General features: G+C 39.3%; 1 protein-coding gene across 31 annotated transcripts in view; it reads left to right on the forward strand.

The window, feature by feature from the left end:
- MAGI1 (membrane associated guanylate kinase, WW and PDZ domain containing 1) overlaps positions 1-19877 on the forward strand; it is a 486027-nt gene that overhangs the window by 76868 nt on the left and 389282 nt on the right. The window lies entirely within an intron of this gene.

Here is a 19877-nt window from a genome sequence, read left to right on the forward strand (position 1 = left end):
TCAGAAAAGTTATATTGAGGTTTCATTGCTGTGTTTCTTCCCATAACACTTGCCCTTCTCAACTCAGCAGCTTTGTAGATCCACGCGATGTGCCAAGACGAGAGAGATTTAGGACTGTGCTGTGAGTTGGACAGAGGAATGCGACTTAATCTTGCTTCACAAAGGGAAAACATACCATTTGCTTTGTGTCATTCTGTTTTAATTTAAACATAGTCTGGATAAAATGGAATTGATCCTTGTTACAGCATTATTGGGTCAACTGTAAATACAGCGGGCAGAAAGTATGCACTCATGCAGTTGATCACATGAAGGTTAAATGTATAAAATATTTCTAGAGTTATAAAAGTCAAAAGCTTTTATTTGTGGTGTGAGAATCAATCTAAAGCATCGCTCCTGCCTAAGGGGACCCTAATCCTTGGCAAATTCTTGGAGCCCTCTATACTATACAGCCCTTCTTTATTATGTTTATATTGGAAAATGCTGAGCTTTTTTTTCTCTCTAGTAACAAATTGCAACCAGCTTGCCTTCCATTGAGAATCTGTATACTGCACAAGCCAGAAAGAGGGCTGAGAAAATACCTACAGACCCCTCTCATCCTGCAGAAATTGAAACAGTCTTAAACTGTTTCAATTTCTCTCCTCAGGACGTCACTACAGGACATTGCATGCCAAAACAACTAGACACAAAGACAGTTTTTTTCTCCCATGCCATCACTCTGCTAAACATCTAATTCCCACAACACTGTCTTATGCCTAAATATATTTACCCATGCAGTAGGGCTGTATATGCTATTATCCTTCTTATCTTCTCATCTTTCCTACTACTATTTCCTATTGGTATCTTATGAGTTATCACTTGTTTGTATCTTATGATTTATGATTGTGTCTTATGATTTATGATCTATGATCTATTACCACTTTGTTGTTTTTGTGTACACACACAGCTTATGCACCGGAGACAAATTTCTTGTGGGCCCAGTCACATTTGGCCAATAAAGAATATTCCTATTCCTATGTTCCTATAAATAAAAAAATTGATAGACTTAGAACTTAGACTTAGAATAACTTTATTGTCACTTTTAAATATACACTAATCGGCATACATTAAAATGAAATTTCTTTGCATATCAGCTCTCAAAAGGTCACCATCTCCAATATACACTACATAAACATGACAAAAAATATATTATACATATATGACACAGAGGAACAACACAGTCTAGTATGGATGTATACATGTACATGGCGAGAAAAACGAATCTTGCGAGTTTACCAGACGGATGGCATAGGGAACAAAGCTGTTACAGAATCTGGTAGTCCTGCTAGAAATACTTCTAGAGATACATATTCTCCATTCGAATTGAAGTCAATCTCAAATAAAATGTATTCTCATCAAGCTGGGATATTTTGGACTATGGTTCTCGTGATTTCTTGCCACAAGCCTGGCTGGTTGGAGTTGATGGCTGAAAACCAAGACATCTGGAGAGCTAGCAGGTTGCCTTCTCCAGCTGTATGAGAATATTGCAAACGTCATGAAATATTAAGCTAAGCCGCCCTGTGAGCTTCAGCCTGTCAGTGTGAATAATACAAGTCAGGCTAAAGTGTCCAAGTTAGAAGTTGATGCAGTTGATGTATCCTGAAGCTTGAACAACAGGAGAGTAAAACAGAGCACAGAAACACATAAGGGTTGGTGCCTGTAAACTTCAAATAAGGGAGTTTGTTTTGCATCTTTTTCACTTCTCCCTTGCCTCTTACCTAGTGACCTGGTTGAGTGAAACAACAATTTTCCCTCTGGAAAAATATTGTGCTTATAATATGTGTTGTTAGGAAGCTATTTCCCCCCCAGTGATGGTCAAAGTCATTAATTTGGGTGTGGATTATCCCTTTGTTAAAAATCCATGGAAATTTCTCCTTTATCATAAAAGGTGTACTGTGCAGAAAGCGGTGATGTTGAAGGCTGGTTTGTCTTTGTAGTTCATTCTGTCATCACTGTCTCATAGCTAGAAGCTTTTAAGGGGCAGGAGATGGTTGGGTTGACATGTTAATCACGTGTGAAATGAATGGTTGCTTTCCTTTGCTTCCTTTTTTTTGTTTGTTTGCTTTGATATCTAAAAAAAGCTTCTTAATATATTCAAACCGTGATACTTCTCAGAGTTCATTCTTCCCCCTTTCCTGTAAAAAGTATTTGTCTGCTGAGCCAGTTTTTCCTCATTGTTTTGATCTGAAATACAAACTGGAGTTAGTTTTCCCTTAGATTGTGAGTCAGCATTAGCTGTTCCCCGAATAGCAAATTCAACATCAGGTAAAATGTAGGTGTTACGTCTTAATTAACAGTAAAATAAAGTAAAAAAACAACAACAGCAACATAAAGATATTAATTAAAATATATTTTAGACTGCATCACAACCATATACATGAACATTCTCGCTGTGTACATGTTCACATGCATATTCATATCTATATGTACAATACTTATCAAGCAATAAGTCTATTTTTAGTTTAATTCAGTTGTGGATAACTATGATGTATGTGTTACCTTCAGTCAGTTAAAATATACCAATTCCTGACTATACTTATTCAGATTTATTTAATTTTGTAGCCTGGTGAACAAAGCAGCAAACAAAATGTTGTCACTTAAAAAAAACACTCTTCATTTTTTAAAAAAAATAGACCTTCAGAAAACTGAGCTTAATTGTGGCAGCTTCTTGATTATAGAGAAACCTGGATTAATAGAAAGAAAGGTAAATATATGTGAAAAGCAGATACTAAGCATTTAAAACTGAAGTTTTTTTTAAAAAAAACAGTTTCATCAGTGGTGAAATTCAGCTGGCTCTATACGGATCGCACAACCCGGTAGCTCCGGTGGCGGGAGGCTCCACCCACCCACCCGGACATCATCACGTCCCGTTTTTGACCCTCTGTGCATGCGCAGAAGGGTCTCCGCATGTGTGGAGGAGGCGCGCGTGCTCACATTTGCGAACCGTTAGCGAAGGTAAATGAATACCACCCCTGATTTTCATATTATACTGTATGCTTTTAAAGTATAAAGTTGCTCTTGTGTTTCTTCATAAATGCAATGGCCTGAAACAACAACATAATGGGGTTAATTTGGTTCCTAATACAACATTGATTGCTGCTAAATTAGGAAGTACACATTGCAGCATAGCTTATTAAAATAGAGCTGATTTAAAATTAAATTTGTACTTCTTTGCTTTCCCTTGAAAGGAAAATAAAAATTGATTTTTTTTTCTTCCTAGTGTTTTCCTGCAAGAAATAGGTCCACTTTTCCCCCCAAATCAACCAAGTGTTGCTTCATTACTTACGACAGCAATTGGCTGACTAGTTTGTCCCCCGAGCCTGACATTGTGAGCTGAAGAGAGAGTGACCGACCCAAAGCAAAATTAGAAAGTGATAGAATTGTCTCAAAAATACGTCCAAGGCCCATAACTGAAACAATATTCGAATGCTGTTTTCATAATGTGATATGTTGGATTTTGTGTTGTATTAATTCAGTCAGTTGTGATTTGTTTTGGTTTTTTTCCCTCCTTTTCCTTATGCTTGCCTTGAGGTAGTTGAAGGAAAAAAATGTGGCACATCTTTAACCTTGAGACACAGAGGAATAACGTACACTATTAGTTGGGACTGAAGACAATCCTTATAGTTATTCCTGCAAGTGTAAAGTTTCAAGTAGAACAGATGGTCTGAAGCATTCTTTTAAGGAGATGAGAGTTTGTTCCACATTGGATGTCATGAGTATATCAGTGGTGGGTTGTCCCCTGTTCGCACCGGTTCTATAGAACTGGTAGTAAAACCGGCGGGAGGCTCCACCCACTGACCCTGATGTCATCAAAATCCTTCTGCGCATGCGCAGAAGAGCGAGTGCACACATGAGTGAAGCGAGCGCATGCGCATGGCCCCATTGCGAACCGGTAGTAAAGGTAAGTAGAACCCACCCCTGGAGCATATGTTTTTTACCTAGGTCACAAAACCTGCTGTTATTAGTTTTCCTGACAGTTCCTGTCTTTCATCGGGGTGGGACGAGAAGACCTCCAAGGTCCCTTCCAGCCCTATTCTGATTCTGATTCTTCTGATTTTGACTGAGTTGCTTGATCATAGTTAGATACAAGAACCGCTTCTATATTCTTAATCACATACTTCTCATGATTAGCCTTTGGGTAACTCCTTTTGATGTACATCCAGGCAAGTTGTAATTCAGAATTAAAAAGGTAAAGGTTCCCCTCGCACATATGTGCTAGTCGTTCCCGACTCTAGGGGGTCGTTCTCATCTCCGTTTCAAAGCCGAAGAGCCAGCGCTGTCCGAAGACATCTCCGTGGTCATGTGGCTGGCATGACTAAACGCCAAAGGCTCACGGAACGCTGTTACCTTCCACCAAAAGTGGTCCCTATTTTTCTACTTACATTTTTTTTTTATGTGCTTTCGAACAGCTAGGTTGGCAGAAGCTGAGATAAGTAATGGGAGCTTACCCCATTACGCGGCACTAGGGATTCGAACCGCTGAATTGCTGACCTTTCGATCGACAAGCTGAATTTTAGCCACTGAGCCACCGCATCCCATAAAATTCAGAATTATAAACTATGAAATTGGTAATCTGCCTTAAACCACCCCAAATTTGTTAGTCTTTCTAGTGTGGTGTAATCTACTTTAGATCTTGGCCATCGCTTCCAGCGTGATCTGTTGACTGTTGATAGAAAAGTTTCTGTGTAACTTCTGTTCTCTAGCGGTGTTGTGGATCCTGTTGGTCACGCTTCGTTGACCGAAAGCATTTTAAGTAAGATGGATGACAGGCCCTCCTCTGTGCAATAAGAGGTCTTGCTGCTGGCCACTTCGACTCCCTCAGAACAGACACCTTGTAGTATTTCATTCCTAGTAGAAAGCTGTGATGGTACTAAAATGTTCGTTGGCACTGAAATGGTTTAAAATGTATAACGTTGAAAAGCCTTTCATAAGATGCACTACACGGTTGAATGGTCTTATATTAAAAAAAAAGATTGGGAGGGAGACTTCCTGGGGATAATTTGGTGGCCATAAAGCGAAAACAAACATCCCCTTTCTCCAATAAAAAGCTTAAGAGGCTTGGCTGCAGTGTTTCTGGTGGGGGGGGAAATGTTTCATCTTATTTAGAGTTGATCAAACTGGATATTTTTCAAGTAATGCTGTACATAACCCTGAGCTGTTTTCATGCTTGTAATAGCTATTAATTTATGTATTCTTTTTTGACTATACGAATTTTAACTTATAGCCTCTAGCTTCTCACAGCATGTAAATACTTCTATTCTGGTAACTGTAACCATGGAAAGGAAAGGGGTGAGACTGTCCTTAAAGCAGAAGAGAAGAAAACTGGAATATAAAATAGAATAGAATAGAATAACAGAGTTGGAAGGGACCTTGGAGGTCTTCTAGTCCAACCCCCTGCCTAGGCAGGAAACCCTACACCACTTCAGACAAATGGTTATCCAACATCTTCTTAAAAACTTCCAGTGTTGGAACATTAATAATATAGGAATTAGAAGAGGTTTTGAGTTATATTTTTTTATTTTAAGATGTACAGTGAAATCAGAAGGGTACCTAACAGGGCATTTGGCATATTGTTCATATTTGTGCTTCTTGATTCTGTCAGGAATGGTTGAGCTTTCAATGTTGGCAGCTGAAGCAAACATTTTATGGGTGACTGAGGGCTGCAGTGTATCTGGAGAGATGTGGAGAAGACAAAGCCAGAATTTTCAAACTTTGCTTTGCTTTATAAATTACACAACCATGCCTATGTTTGTGTAGTTTATGATAGATGATCTGCATTAGTATGCATTTGTGCATGGATGTGCAGGTGTGTGTACCAAACTACCAAGTTTTGATAATTGTTGTCAATAAATAAACAGAAGTGTGATATGTGTGTGTGTCGCAGGCTGTCCTGTGTTTTCTTTTTCTTTTTCTTTTTAATTTTTTTATTAAATTTTTTTTTAATACGAACAAACAAACAAACAAACAAAAATCCATCTTTAAATCTTCTTTTCAACATTTTCGCATCAGTAATCTATATATAATCTGGTGGTCCTCCGGATCCGCTTCAAAGTGCTGGTACTCACCTATAAAGCCCTTCATGACATGGGCCTGGGTTATTTGCAGAATCACCTCCTACCGGCCTCCCACCGCCCAGTGCGCTCACATAGGGCTGTCCTCCTCCGGGTTCCCTCAGCCAGACAGTGTCGGCTGGCGGTCCCCAGGATGAGGGCGTTCTCTGTGGTCACACCGACCCTCTGGAATGGGTTGCCTACCGGGCTCCGGACGGTCCCCGACCTCCGCGTCTTCCGCGCCGACCTAAAGACATGGCTCTTTCAGCAACTTCCCTGATCTGCCGTGGATTTTAACTTGGGGATTCAGGGATTTTAAATTGGTTTTTAATATTATTTAATTTTTATCTATTGTCGGGTTGTTTTATTGTTATGAGCCGCCCTGAGTCCTACGGGAGAAGGGCGGCATATAAATCTGACAAATAAATAAATAAATAAATAAATAAATATTTATATTTATACATTTTCTCTTTCTTATCTTAATCTATCTCTTATACATATATTCCTAGTACATCATATGTACATATTCTCTTAATCTAAATATTTTATTAACATTTAACAAACAGGTACCTATTTTCCTTTCCATAATTTATTTCTTCTCATTTGTCCTGTGTTTTCATGTTGTCCAGCCCTGGACTTGATAATAGTTTTAGATATTAAAAGCAGTATATGCAGGATCCAACTTTTGTTAGGCCCCTTCTGCTATTCACTGTTACATTCTGGCAAGTGATCCGGGTTAGCTTTATTCGTAGCATATTCATCTTGCAATTGTTGGATTGATTCTTGGCGTTAATGACGAGTAATTATTAGTCCAATATAAGTTGATTGGATTCTTTTACTATTTATTGTCAAATATTTTATTACAGTATACTATACTACATTGTACTATATAGTTCTAGACTAGACTCCCTTTTTATAACCCTGTAATCCCTTAATTCGGGCTAGAGTCCGGGGGATTGGATGTAGCTGAATATTTACTGGCCGGATGCTCTTCCTGACGCCATGTGAAGTTCGCAGCAGATTCTTTTTCTTTGTGCTCTAAGAGAGAAACATCTCCTGCTACCTAGGCTTGAACTCTGAACCTTCTGAGTGGGAGGCAACCACACCGCTCACAATACAACCACACCACATCTCACCTCACCTCTTGAATTTATAAACTACTACTGGGGATGGTGTACAATGTGACTTGAAGACAATATAGAGGCCTCAGAAATATTGCAGCCTTTCAACTCATAATTTACTTCTTAGACCAGGTATTTTTTAATAAGAAACTAAGAAGACGGTAGAATTGACTGGTTAGCTGGTTGGCTGGAATGCTCTTCAGAAAGACTCCACTATGGAAAATTTTCCTGTACTTTTATTGTTCTCTTTTAAAAATGACCTAAAAGAATTGATTGACCTTTTGGGATGGCAACAAAACACTAACACTCCAAGATGAGATAGTGGCTTATCCCTCACTTGGAGGAATACATTAGTCTGCCTCAGTATCTCTGCAAATAATTTGGAGAAGATGAAATATTTTAAGCTTCTAAAATTATCTGAAAATTATCTACAACACTTCAGGATATGAAGAGTATTAAGTGTCTGGTGAGAAGAAACTGGAATAGGAAGAAAAGGAAGAGCCTCTATCAACTTAGATAAGCGTTCTGGTGGGAAGGGGAAAGTTGGTGTTAACAACTTCTCAATAAAGATGCACTTTTGTAAACTTTTTTAAAAATTGTTTCTCCATTATGATTTTAGATTTTAAAAAAGCCTTCAAAACATTTTTCTGCCTTATGAATGTGTTTGTTGTTTATTTTCTGAATGTTGGTTATGTGGCTGTTTCATTTTGGGCAATTCATTTATTGTTGTTGATCCTTTCATGTGATATGTCATTCCACCAACTGGAACAGTTTTTCTCTTCGGAGCCAATTTCAGATTTTAGATTGGCTGTCTGCCCCAAATCACTTCAGGCTGGCACGAGATTGTGATCTCTCTACTATATTTTTTTTTAATGATGATATACTCTAAGATTTCTGGTAATTAGAATAGAATAGAATAGAATAGAATAGAATAGAATAGAATAGAATAGAATAGAATAGAATAGAATAGAATAGAATAGAATAGAATAGAATTCTTTATTGGCCAAGTGTGATTGGACACACAAGGAATTTGTTTTGGTGCATACGCTCTCGGAGTACATAAAAGAAAAGATACATTCGTCAAGAATCTTAAGGTACAACACTTAATGATAGTCATAGGGAAACAGTCAATATAAATCTTAAGGATACCAGCAACAAGGTCACAGTCATACAGTCATAAGTGGGAGGAGATAGATGATAGCCAGATGTTGGGTTAAATATGTGTGCATTCCTTCACATCCCAGCATATGTGCATCTATACATGCAATATTACACACACACACAAACACATGCATGCACACACAAACACCTTTCCTTTTTCCTTTGGAACTGTTGGTCCCGTCTGGTAACCAAAATTCAGCTAAACTATGACTCACCAAGTCCTTTGCTTTCTGTAAGCATCAAAGCATTGAAAAGGCCACCAAACTGATGGTGCTCTCAACAAAGGAGGTACAGGTAATCCTCGTCTTATGACTACAATTGAGCCCAAAATTTATGTTGCTAAGTGAGACTATGAGTTTTGCCCCATTTTACGACTTTTTTGCCACCGTTGTTAAGTGAATCACTTTAGTTGTTAAAGTCAGCAACACGGTTGTTAAGTGAATCTGGCTTCCCCATTGACTTTGCTCATCAGAAGGTCACAAAAGAGGATCACATGACCGTGAGACACTGCAACCATTATAAATATGAGCCAGTTGCCAAGCATCTGAATTTTGATCATGTGATTATGGGAATACTGTGACAGTTGTAAGTGTGAAAACCGGTCATAAGTCACCCGTTGTTGTAACTTTGAACTGTTGTAAGTCAAGGACTACCTGTACAAGGAAAATGAAAAGTCATACCTGGGAATTTTTTGGATAGAGCAAATGCTTCAAATCACCTTTAACCACGAGGAACACAACCTTCCTTTTAGATGCATTATAATGTTTAATAATAGCTCTTAGATATACAATTTTAATTTTAAAAGATAAGTGCAGCATTGGGAGGAAGGCCCTGGAAGCATTCAACCACCAATAATCAAGATATGATTTCTCATTCATTTGTTTAAGTTATATTAATCATCTCAATGATACATGATACAAAGGAAACTATTCCTAATGTGGTCTCTCTTAGTACAATTCTCCAATTAATGCTACTTAAAATGTATATCGGATTTTAATATTCTGGCTACCAGAATTGATTGATTAATAAACTGTACATGTTGTACATGGTTGACTCAGCCTTCCATCCTTCCAAGGTGGGTAAAATTAGGACCCAGATTGTTGGGGGCAATAGGCTGACTCTGTAAACTGCTTAGAGAGGGCTGTAAAGCACTATGAAGCGGTATATAAGTCTCAGTGATATTGCTATGTTAATATATAATTCCCTTTTTGCATCATGAAATGCAAAATACGCTTATTTTAGTATGTTTACCAAAAACCTTACCCTATGCAGGATTCTCAGTTTCTCTTCTCTGTTGTGATGTCATAGAATAGTCATAAATATTCTCATTTGGCTCAGGTAAATATTTTGCCTCTAGCTTCAAAATCAGTGATACCAAACATTTTCCAACCCTGGAAACACTTGCCCTGCAAATTGAATCCTAAAAGATATACTTCAGAGAGTAGGTGGGGCCAAGATGGACACCCTGAATGAAAATTAATTTATTTTAATTAACATTCACTTGAAATAATGTAATAATAATGAACTCAACTTTTGAAGGAATTTGTGGACTATAGTTTAAGTTTCCCAGGGTTAATAAATATTTAAACAGTGCTCTGGGTTGATTCCCTAATAATGGGGGATGTGTTTTGTGGAGGCCTCGTGTCAACTGGAATTTTTAGATCACAGAGTTCTAGAACTTAAGAATTAATGTCAAAAGCAGCATTTTTGGCTGGGCCTTGTTTATATCCTGGTGACAGGGAAATGACTTAATGAGAGAAAAGAGAAGTCTCGAGGCTGAAAAATTAAGAGAGGGAAACAAATCAAGGAAGATTGAAGGCAGAGATAAGAGTGCATTAAAGGCCCGCTTAGTTGAGGGCCTTCTGTCCAATTCCCCAAAAAATACTTCCTTTACAGACTGGCAGAAAAGTATATGTCTCTTGATTGAAAGAGCTCAGTCCTGCCTTCTCTTCACTGGGCCTTGGCTTTTTATTTTGTTTAGATTGGTTTGTATTTCAGTGTTAGAGCTTCCTTCATACTATGGAGATTCTCAGTCATCCAGGTCATGGTTGTCCCAAAAGTGCTTTTTTCAAGAGGCAACTGGACTTTCTGGGCATTTTTTTTCTCCCTTTGAAGACGTTTCGCTTCTTATCCAAGAAGAGCTGAAGAAGCTTCTTGGATGAGAAGCGAAACATCTTCAAAGGAAAAAAAAAAAACTCAGAAAATTTGGTTGCCTCTTTTAAAAAGCACCTTTGGAACTTCCTTCATGCTGTTAATCTCTGGGTACCTGTTAGTTGGCATATGACCAGAATGCCTAACAACAGACTGCAAGACAGCTCTGGACTTTATGTTCGGTGGTTTCTAATCAGGTTAGATTAGAACACAAGCCTACAGGCACATATGTAGGAAACAAGCCTACAGGCACATCTGTAGCAACTACATATTTGCAAACATTGCAAGCCGCAAGTATTTTCAGATACTATCAAAGGGGATTGGGTGATGATCTGGACACTCGGTAATAAGCTTTTCAGTCTTAAGTGCATTATTTTCAAAAGTGAAGCGAGGGATTACAGTGATGTTAAAAGCAAATAGCAACGGAAAAATCCCTTGTTTATATTTGCCGGTCAATCTGTTAAGAAATTGGATAGCTTTCTTAATTTTCTCTTTCATAAACAACACTTTTAAAAGCGATGAAGCTTGCACAGTCCCTATCCAGAAGCCCCCTTTTTAAAATCATCAGTCTTTTAGCATTTTACATAGAGATGCAATAGCATTCAACTACTTTAATAATGGGACGCGGTGGCTCAGTGGCTAAAACGCTGAGCTTGTCGATCAGAAGGTTGGCAGTTCAGTGGTTCGAAATCCCTAGTGCCGTGTAATGGGGTAAGCTCCCGTTACTTGTCCCAGCTTCTGCCAACCTAGCAGTTCGAAAGCACATAAAAAATGCAAGTAGAAAAATAGAGACCACCTTTGGTGGGAAGGTAACAGCATTCCGTGCGCCTTTGGCATTGAGTCATGCCGGCCACAGGACCATGGAGACGTCTTCGGACAGCGCTGGCTCTTCAGTTTTGAAACGGAGATGAGCACCGCCCCCTAGAGTCAGGAATGACTAGCACGCATGTGCAGGGGAACCTTTACCTTTACTTAAATAATTCCAGACTGAGAGAGTTAATTGTCCATGTTTCCGTTCCAGCGAAACTGAGTATTGTAAGCCAGAACTTCAATACAGGAGAATGTGATTGTGGGAGTTGTACCTGTTGCATTTATGCATGGACACCTACCTAATGCATGTAGTTTATTTATAAGACAGAAATGTCTTGACTTCATTCTTCAGTGATTAACGCAGAACGTTTCAATAGTTGAAAAATTACAGAACAAGCTGCTATTTATGGAATCTCCCATGAATCTTCTTACTCATAGCCACACCTAGGAGGAAATAGGTTCCTTTACTGTAAATATTATCAGGGAGTTTAAAGGTAGTTCAGAAGGATAGGATGTTCATTACTCACGTTTTAATTAAAATTATTCATTAATTCCTGCAGTGATTTGTTTAACAATCGAGGCCAAAAAAAAAAAAAAGGTCGTAAAATCAGGCACAACTCAACAATCACCATGCTTAGGAACGGAAATTATCTTCCCAATTGTGATTGTAAATTGAGGACTGCTTGTAGAAAACAGCCTTCTGCAACCTAGTTCCCTCCCCCACCTCTTTGAAGTATGGGACTCCAATTCTCATAATTCCCAGTCAGGATAGTCTTGGAATTGAGTTACCTGTGGCATACAGTCTCCTTTGCCCAAAACAGCAAAGACAACAAGGATATAGCTGTTGTGTTAGGCAAGATAATTTGTTCATGGGGAATTTGAATCTGTGGCTGCTTAAGCTGTTATTCCAAGCTATACTTAATGGATGGGTTGATACAGTATTTTCATGGCTTATTTAATTTACTTTATAAGTATTTGTTAACGCACAACAAATCATTTTCAGCATAGTGCACCCTCTAGTGGTGAATTGAAAAGGAATCTGTCTTTAAGTTTAAAATAAATGTTTACCTTTGCAAGATCTTCATGTAAATACCCCCCCCCCACTAAGCTAATATCAGCTTTGTAAGAGTGATGCTGAGACTTTCTTAAAATCTTAGCAGATAATCATAAAATCTTAACAGTATGAAAGTAATGTACCTAGTTAATTTGAGTTAGATTAAAAAGCAGTGGGTCTAGGAAAATCTAATTGAAGAGAGAATACAGTGTTCATTTTTAGAGAAACTGCACTGTATGCCAAGGATCTGCTCACACTGTAAATTATACTGTCCAATATAACGGTGAGTTTAAAACAATTCTGTCAGGGATCCAGTCTTCTTTTTCTTTGAATCCACTATAGCTTTAAAGCAGTTACAATTGGATGGCATTTACTATTTACTAATTTGTTGAGCAGGTCAGCTCCAATTTCTCTTGGTGTACTTTGCCTAAGTTGGGAAATTTACTCTTGATTATTCAAACCAGCACAGAGAATTAAAACTAATGACATTGTGCATAAGCTTCTTACATGGCTGTTGGATTTTTCTCCATTTCTAGTGAGTTTTTTCTCGCCTGTTTAATACCTTCATTTGGCATTGGTAATTATTCTAAGAATATGTGCTAGTGAATCTCCTGAAAAGAATTGGATGCTGGAAAAAAGTCTGCATTTCTATTCTCCCCTTTCAAGATACTATTTTTTTTTAACAGAACATTGCATCAAATGAGTGAGCAGTTTGGTGGCCTAGTGGCGAAGACTCTTGCCTCCCATTCGGAAGGTTAAGAGTTCAATCCTAGACAGTGGCAGGTCTTTCTCTCTTGGGGCACATACAGAAAATATCTGCTGTGAATTCTGCGTAGGTGTCAGGAAGCGCATCCGGCCAGTAAATGCTTAGCTCCATTCAGTTGCCCTGACTCTATCCTGAATTAAGGAATTACAGGGACATCGTAAAACCAGGGACATGATGGCTCAATGACTAAAACGCTGAGCTTGTTGATCGAAAGGTCGGCAGTTCAGCATTTCGAATCTCTAGTGCTGCGTAATGGGGTGAGCTCCCGTTACTTGTCCCAGCTTCTGTCAACCTAGCAGTTCGAAAGTACGTAAAAAATGCAAGTAGAAAAATAGGGACCACCTTTGGTGGAAGGTAACACCATTCTGTGCGCCTTTGGCATTTAGTCATGCTGGCCACATGACCACGGAGACATCTTTGGACAGTGCTGGCTCTTCAGCTTTGAAACGGAGATGAGCACCACCCCCTAGAATTGGGAATGACTAGCACATATGTGCGAGGGGAACCTTTACCTTTACTTTAGGGTCGTAAAAATGGATCAAATGAGTGTAACATGAATGTTAGCAAACACACAGTCCTAACAGTCAAAGTAGGTAGTTAACAGGACAATACAGAATCTTCTAAATAATTTTGGCCTCAGAACGTCTGAAGGATCTTTTCTGGTTTCCCGAACCTAAAAAGGAGGGTCTCATTTTTCTTCTAGAATTATCTGGATGGGATAGAAGAATTCTGGGTGCATGGAGTATAAATGGCATTCTTGCAGGGACTCCCAGATTTTGGGGAAAAAATGTCTTAAAGGCCAAGAGGCGGTTGAAAGAAGAATTTCAATTTATAAAATGAAATTAAGGGTTTATATTTCTGTTGTTTTACTTTGGGCTTTGAATTATGTTTACATATGTGTTGTCTGGAGGCAGACTTTCCCTGAGGATTCCAAGGATACTTCTCTTTAATTTAATTTTAATTTTCAAGTGGCCCAATAACATATAAAATTGGGCTGCCTTTGTTCCTAGTTGGTGGATTGGGGCCAGGAATAGGATTAATTTTGTGCCTCTGGTTTTGCTTTTATCTTTCATTGCTGCTGCTTTATATATATATTCTTCATAGCCCGTGTCTCCATGTTTATTTTTGGTATTGAAACACCTCCTCAAGCACCGGGACAAAATGATAAGCCGAATCCCACAGTTTCAGATCTCAGTTTGCAATGGAAAACTTTATTCAGAATAAATTCTTCTCTTATGTATGCTTATGCAGTAATAATTAGCTAATAATGGGCATCAAAAAGAATTCATCTGAATGGCTTAGAAGACACTAATTGTGAAATCCTGAAGTGGTGCAAGATGGCATAGACTTATTCTCTGTTACCCCAGAACAGAGGACTAAAACTGGTAGTTAATTGTTTATGGGTCCCAAGAAGGTTCCATACCCATTTGCATTCTGATTTGGGTGATTCTGAGGATACAGATAAACCTCCAATGGGCCTCAACAACTCTTAGAATGTTAACCACTCAAAGAATATAAATCCTTCCATTCTCCACCATTCAGTTAGAAGGGAAGAAGTTTCTTGAATGAGAAGTGATTTTTTTTTTAAAAAAAAATCCAAGACAGTCCAGGTATCTTTTGCAAAAGCACCTTTGAGGTAGGTCCTTGAGGAAGGAGATCCAGGCTAGACATCAAGAGGAATGTCATTACTCTATGTCAGCCTTGGAAGGTATTCCAGACAAGAAGCTGAATGAGTGTATGTCTGTCTGTCTGTCTGTCATGTCCCCATCGGAGCCTGAATCTACAGAGGAAGACGAGCCAGATATGGACCAGAAGGAGATTGAGGGGGCGGCTTTGTTGGCTTGGGAGGAAAATGGGGAGGAGCAGGCCCAGTCAGGCCAGGGCCTTTCAGGATTGGGACGGCTTGTAGGCAGGGAGGAAGGGGGACAGGATGACCAAGAGGGGCTAAGCAGTGAACATGAGAGACAGAGCTCAGGCAATGAGCAAGGACCTCCTGATCCTCGAGCACGGAGAGTGGAGAGAAGTTGAGAACAGCGCAGACTGACCCGCCTATTCGGGAGGAGAGTGCCCCGACCCTCTTCACAAGGAACACCTGGGGACTGAGGCTTAAGGAGACATTGTGGGGAGGGGCATTTATTGGGAACAAACGCTGAATTCCTGGAGTATTAAGTGCTGATGTTTGAACTTTCCTGGATTCCTTGCATTCTTTCTGGATTTCTTGCTTTGCAGCGGTGCTGCTCACAGCATTGGGCTGCACTATTTGCAGCCAGAGCTGCTTGAGGTGTGTGTGTGTGTGTGTGTGTGTGTGTGTGTGTGTGTGTAAGTGTATCATCACTTTGCTCTGGGAGCATTTGGGGAAATTTGGAGCAATAAAGGGGTGGTTTGAACTGCCAGCTACCTGTCTTACCTCTGTGGCCGTGCCCTGGGTCATCACAATGTCTCTCGGTGTGTACTGAACATGTAATACTTAGCCTTGCCACGTCTCTTTTTACTTATTATCTGGTCTTTCTTGTGGGTCAGTTTGGTGTCTCTGGTATTCAGTATGCCTTCCTGGTACAATATATTAGCTTCAGTGTATCTTCTTCACTGTCCTTCAGATATTCTTCCAATGCCCCTTTTTCCTTTTTTAGCTGTCTGGTGTTTTTGTAGTGATTGTCTTCATCCCGAATCTAGATATTATTTCCATATGACATCTTGGTTGGTTTTCACTATTTTCGCATTGTGGATGGTCAGAGCGCATATTTATCCAGACTCCATCACAGAATCTTGGCTTTATATATAGATAGTGTTGAGCAGTGATTCTATTTCAGATGGTGTTTTTCCAACAGCTCCATGTAAAGGAGGTAGAACAGCCTGGCAGATGTTTTTGATGTTTGATAGCCTTGGCTTGGTTTGTTCAGCATTGCTGATAGAGAAATCAGTGCAATGACAACTGATTGTAGTAGGGAAGCTCCTTGAAAGATTCCTCTCTTTATATTAATATATCCTAAAGATTGACAAGCTATGTATTCCGTTGTGCCATTGATCTTTGAGCAAAACTTCTGGTGTTTCTACTGACTCCTGTTATTTCTAGCCATATGATTATCCAATAATGTGTCAGGCAGTCAAATGCCTTCTCGTAATCAATCCAAGCTACATTCAAGCTGGTCTCCGTTCTCTTGCGGTTTTCCAAAATCATCTTGTCAAGAAGAAACAGATCTTTTGTTCCTCTGCTGTTTCGGCAGTTTTCTTTCTGCTCAAGTGGAAAGGTCTGTTCTCCACTAGATGGTGTTGGACTGTGCGCCATACCAGTTAGAAATTTGAAAGCTGTTAGTAAGCAGATGATTGGCCTATAGTTGGCCTGTAGTTGCCTCTTTTGCTGGATCTTTCCTTATCAGGTAGATTTTACCAGGTGTTAACAAATCTTCAGTTTCACCTCCTTGTAAAAGCAACCTGACAATGAGTGAGGATAAGTCAGTCAGATCAGTGGTGGGTTTCACATATTCTTAGCACCGGTTCACTGCCCGCGTGCACGCTTGCTTCGCTCACGCGCACTTTCCACACGTGCACCCAGCATTCCGCATGCTCACTGTGCATGTGCTTTTCACACATGCGCCGCACCTTCCTCACATTCACTTTGCTCGTATGCACTTTGCTTGCATTCACGCCTTCTGCGCATGCGCCCGGCCTCGAAAATGTGACTAAATAGGACGGCATTACGTCTGGGCGAGTGGGCCCGCAGTCACCGCTACCAGTTCGCCCGAACTTGTCTGAATCGGCTGAATACCACCTCTGAGTCAGATGTTTCAACCATAAACCAAGCAGTTCATCTTTCCCTGGTGCTGAGCAATTCTTCATCTTCCTTACTCTTTTCTCCACCATTTCTTCCCTTCTTACAAGTTTTTCATTTCAGCTTCTTCTTTTCCACCTCATTTATCCAAGCAGCATTCTTATATTTCTTCTGCTTCATCATCATTATTATCATACCAGCAATATGATGATATGGTATGGACACGGATTGTCTGCATTGTCAATACACAATAGGTCAGTTTATTTACCAATTTAGAAGGATAATGAATTGATTTAGAGAGGCTTTTAACCGAGGAATTTAGAATGTCAGCAGCAAGAGACAAGTTGTAGCTGTGTCTCTCTGCTCCTTGAGTGTAGACAGTTCCTGATAAATAAAGCCACTAATTAGTCATAATTCTCATGTATGCCTTTTCTTAAGAAAATTGTTATGTATACCTCAAATTTTTCTTTTCAGTTTTTTTTTTATTTCTATGAACTAAGTCAAATACAGATTTACTATCTATATTCCTCTATTTTTCCACACACAAATTGATTTAGAATTAAGACTTGGTCTCACCTTCTTAGACCTGTCCTAAAACTTATGTGTTCCTTTGCTGGAATATTCTCTCTATCCAACCAATCCAGAAAGTTCCTATAGAAACACATCTAGTTTAAAGTTAGTATTACAAAGTCTAGCTTTAAAGTATTAATTAATCTTTAGCTGGCAAGGTTTTCTTTTCTCGGTTTTCTTTTTTTTTTTTTTAATAAAATGGAATTATAAGTAAAGCCAACACTTTTTAGGGCTGCCTGCTAAATACCGTAACTGATACAAATATAGAGCACTGCAGGTAGCTTGAGAGGGATGAATTTTTGAAATATTTTTTTCCCAGGCATTTTTTTTTTCCTGTAGGCAACCACCAATTAAATGCTAAAAAAAATTGCACAATGTTTTGAGTTGATATGTAGCAGAAGGTAATTAGATCTAGTCTGGCTGGCAGACAAAAAGTATAGAAAAATAATACATAGTTAGCAGAAGAAATTCAAAGCAGCAAGTTGGAAAGAAGAGAAATAAAATCTAGTTTACACCAGTGCTATTCATGAAACATTTTTATACCTTTTTATCCTTGCAACTGGTCTTTGCTTGTACGATGCTGAATACATCTTTCGTTCTTTAATCTCATCAGCTAATGCCTACAACTTCCTTGATTTTCCCCTTGGATCAGTTTGTTCCTGCTTCATATACTTATTTTGTGACTTAATTCTCATTCCCTGTTTCTATATGATCAGTCTACCTTACCTTATTGGTCTGCATGACCCATCATAGATTTCAACCAATGGCCTCAGAATAAGATCAGAAAATAGGGGATAATTTGGACATTCACTTAACAACTATGGCAAACTGGCTACCGGTGGTCCTTCGGGTTCGTTTCAAGGTGCTGGTGCTAACCTATAAAGCCCTACATGGCTTAGGCCCGGGGTACCTGCAGGATCATCTCCTGCCATCCTCCCATCGTCCGGTGCGCTCACACAGAGCGGGCCTCCTTAGGGTGCTGTAAGCCAGACAATGTCGGCTGGCGGCCCCCAGGGGAAGAGCGTTCTCTGTAGGAGCGCCGACCCTCTGGAATGGACTGCCCACCAGCCTCAGGACAGCCCCTGACTTCCTCTCCTTCCGCCGTGAATTGAAGACGTGGCTTTTTCACCAAATGGGCTGAATCCGTAGGGGTGATTTTAAATAATTTTAATTAATTTTAAATTGATTTTAATGTTTATGTAATTTTGTGTTCGTTCTTGTAAGCCGCCCTGAGTCCTTCGGGAGAAGGGCAGCATATAAATTACATACATACATACATACATACATACATACATACATACATACATACATAAATGTCATAAGATGCACTTAACGACTGTCTTGCTTAGCAATAGAAATTTTGGACTCAATTGTGGTCATGACTCGAGGACTAATTGTAATGATTTTTTTCAATGATTTTGAAAGATATTTGGCTCTTTCTTAGTATTGCTAGCAAACGCTGCAGTTGTGTACCCTCCTCCGGTATGGAGCTCTTCACACATACTGCAAAAAATAAACAAAGGTTTCCTCAGTCCAGTCCAGTCATGTCCTACTGTAAGGGGCAGTGCTCATCTCTGTTTCCTAGCTGAGGGAGCCAGCGTTGCCCAATGACACTTCCATGGTCATGTGGCTGGCATGACTACAGTAGTGGCCAAAATTGTGGAAACCTTTTGGGAAAAATGTATTTTCTAAAACTAGCTAATAAGACCATTTTTTTTTTTTGGAATAGTACCCTAAAATTATATATCAATGGAAAGATAATCAAGAATTTAATGCCATAACTTTTATGAAGGATTTGTTATTAGAATAGCAATTACAGTATAAAGAAGAAAAGTGAAACACGTAGAAAAAAGGAGATATACAAAAATTATTACCATAGAAAAAACGAGATATACCAAATTATCACCATGTCAGTTAATACTTAGTTGGGTAACCTTTAGCATGAATTACGGCCTTTCAATGTCTTCCCATGGAGTGAACCAAGCCTTTTAGTTCTGCAGCTGTTATAATGTGAAACCAAGATTGAATGATGGCTTCTATTAACTGGGTTTTATTGCTGGGTCGCTTCTGACTAACAAGTTTCTTTAGTTGGCTCCATAGATTTTCAATTGGGTTAAGGTCTGGGCTATTCCCAGGCCATTCCAGCAGTGGAATATGGTTATCTTGAAACTCCAAAACAAGTGGTGTTATTAGCCATCAAACCTCAAAAATACACTTCTCCCAAAAGGTTTCCACAATTTTGGCCACTACTGTATATGCCAAGGCACACAGAACACTGTTACCTTCCCACCAAAGAGATGCCTATTTATCTACTCACATTTGCATGCTTTCGAATTGCTAAGTTGGCAGAAGATGAAGCAAGTAATGGGAGCTCACCCCGTCACGTGTT

This window comes from Pantherophis guttatus, chromosome 2 (assembly GCF_059756535.1).
Source record: "Pantherophis guttatus breed Tessera chromosome 2, ASM5975653v1, whole genome shotgun sequence".
Lineage (NCBI taxonomy): Eukaryota > Metazoa > Chordata > Lepidosauria > Squamata > Colubridae > Pantherophis > Pantherophis guttatus.